The 2,970-nt window shown below is 39.0% G+C and overlaps 1 pseudogene; it reads right to left on the bottom strand.

Annotated features, from left to right (window-relative positions):
- Positions 1–601: 601 nt before the first annotated feature.
- On the bottom strand, positions 602–2,045 carry LOC126298051 (uncharacterized; annotated as a pseudogene).
- Positions 2,046–2,970: the final 925 nt, after the last annotated feature.

Here is a 2,970-nt window from a genome sequence, read left to right as displayed (position 1 = left end):
ACAAGGCGAAACTGTAGTGAGTAACTTCTGGCCCTAATCTCCTATACTGAAACCGACTGTCAGAAGAAACTAATATCTTGTGTAGCATTTGTTGAGTTAACAGCAGCCTGTGACACCGTATGGCTACATGGTGTGATTTCGGACTGAAGACAATTGTTGTAAGTGTCAGATTTGCTAGAGAATATACTGAAAAACCTCTACAGTTAAGTCGCAGTGAAGGATGTCACTAGTAAATCCTTCATGACCAAGAACGAATAACAGCCGGAATCAGTTCTATCCCCACTCCTCTTCAGCAGTTATACACGTGACGTCCCAGATGCAAACTGCGAAACACTCTCTTATGCTGATGACATATCGATAACCACACTAACTTACGACTATGGGAGGGCGAGCGAATACTCAATAAGGACCTAGATACTTCAATTAAAAATCCCAAGGAGTGCAGGCTATGGTCGATAACTGAAGTGTTGCCTTTCCATCCAAGGATTCGCACAGCTACTACAGAACTAAACGTATTCTTTTATGGTAGAAAGGTAAAACACAGGCAGTTCTCTAATATTTTGAAGTATGCCTAGTTAGTTCCCTTACCCTAAAAAGCACTTCAAAACCACACAACAGAAACTGAAAATCAGAAACAGCTTCATTAGAAAAACTGCTGGAGCAACCCGGGGAACACATGCGAAGATACTATGCATGGCGACACAAGCACTACTCTATTCTTTTGCTGAGTATTGCTCTCCTGTATGGAGTAGAAGCTGCCACCTTAAAAAGATAGATACAAAAGAATGATACAATGAGGATAACATCTGGAACATTCAAATCCAAATCTCTTCCACGGCTACCTGTTCTCTCGAATATTGTCCCTCCTTACCTAAGACAACAACTACAGATGTCTCAAGAGTGGAACAGGATTAATCATATCACAGAAGATCTGTCAATAAACAATACATTAAACTCCTTGACCTATAATAGGCTTAAATCTAGGAAACCTGTCTAGAATCAGATTCGAGCTACCTATAACTGGTTCTAGTTCTAGTTCATAGTTCTAGTTCTAGTTCATAGTGCTTTTTGCAAAAGGTTTTATTCCTTTCATTGCTTAAAAGCAGCGTTCTGGCTCTGATGTAGTTATACGAACTGTAAAGAGGAAGTTCATCAGTTTTCTAATTTCACTAGGAACCCAGATGAATTCCAGCAACTCAGTTAATTTTCAGTATTCATGAATATCAAACCTACAATACACTTCTACTCCAGTTTCAAGATTTTATTTGTCAATCATAGGATGTTCTCGAGTGGTCACTACTATCTCTCACCGAGCGAGGTTTCGCAGTGGTTAGCACACTGAACTAGCATTCGGGAGGACGACGTTTCAAACCCTCGTCTGGACATCATGATTTAGGTTTTCCGTGATTTCGCTAAGTCGCTTCGTAAAATTCCAGGATGATCCTTTGAGAGGGCACCGCTGACTTCCTTCCCTAATCTGACTGGGGCCGATGAACTCACTGTTTCGTCCCCTTCCCAAAATGAACCAACCAACCAACCTATTATCTCTTGTGGTAGATGTTCATTCTTAATACTAGCGAAGCATTTCTATTTGAACAATTTAAAAGTTACTAAGTGTTTAGTGAAAGAAATCCTGTCCATTGTATCAAAACATATACAGTCACACTCCTCTTTAGCTTCTACCATGATTGTCTTTGAAGGATTATCACAGTACTTTGACTTGCTTAATCCTAACACAGCAGTTTTGAATATTATTGTATACTGACGAACTTTAAAAGACTAATTTGTCAAGACTGCTTTCGTTGACAAATTAATTCAAAATGAACCTTAATCTTATGAAAAAGCTGAAGCCAAAACTTGAAATTATCATTATTCTCGTATTTCAAAATTCTTGTTAATTCTGCAATGGTTTGATCCGTACTCGATGTCCACTGAATTTCAGTAAGACTGTTCTTTAAAAACTGCAAATTTTCATACTCTATATTTGTGGTCCGTATGTTGAAGTTGCGCCTTGTAGAAGATTGGCGTGGAACACTGACGTCCATAACCTTCTTGAGAATGGACACACGTTGAGATGATGTTGGGACGAATATTGGAATATCCAGATCATTAAAGAAAAATATTCTTGCGTTTCGTGTAATACTTGCTGCATTTCTCATTATTAAGTTACGATGACGTGCGTAACAGTGAACTAAATGTGCATTACTACAAACAACTTAGATTTTTACTTGGAATTCTGCTTTTCTCCCTTTAATGACATTTGCATAAACAAATGTATGTGCCATCTGTTTTTGTTCATTTTCCTGAAGGATTATTTCCTATTATTCTAAAATACGGTTTGATACGCCACCTGCAATTTGATTTACTGGAGTAAAGAATCTTCAAAATGAAACAAACATATCTCCTTTCAATTCGTACCGTAGAACAGTAAGCATGTTCCGAAACATATATTGTATCAAGTGGTTGAAATGGCTCTGAGCACTATGGGACTTAACATCTGAGATCATCAGTTCCCTAGACTTAGAACTACCTAAACCTAACTAACCTAAGGACATCACACACATCCATGCCCGAGACAGGATTCGAACCTGCGACCGTAGCTTACAACTAATAGACGGGAGAAGCTGGGACTGCAGACAGACTGATCCATTACTGACGAGGTGCCGTATGCTGCACTTAAGTGAGAGGAAGAATGAAAGTTTAAAAACACAGAGGTTAAAGGGAAGAAAACTTGTTTCAGTAGATTGACTCACTACGAAATGTAGTAACTGCTCAGAAAGAGCTGTAGGCATTTAAATCTTGTGATGCTAGGAGAGGTGGTGTGAGTTGAAGCGCCTACAACCGCTCGGCTCTATTGTATCATCAAGCATGAGAGCTACAAATGAAATTTTCTTGTTTCTGTTCTTACCTCCTTTCTAGTAAGCTGTCAAGTACCTCATTGTGGATCACCCCACAAACACCTTAGAAGAG

Source organism: Schistocerca gregaria, chromosome X (assembly GCF_023897955.1).
Source record: "Schistocerca gregaria isolate iqSchGreg1 chromosome X, iqSchGreg1.2, whole genome shotgun sequence".
NCBI classification, from domain to species: domain Eukaryota; kingdom Metazoa; phylum Arthropoda; class Insecta; order Orthoptera; family Acrididae; genus Schistocerca; species Schistocerca gregaria.
Note: the sequence above shows the minus strand (reverse complement) of the source record. Positions and strands in the feature narration are given on the sequence as shown.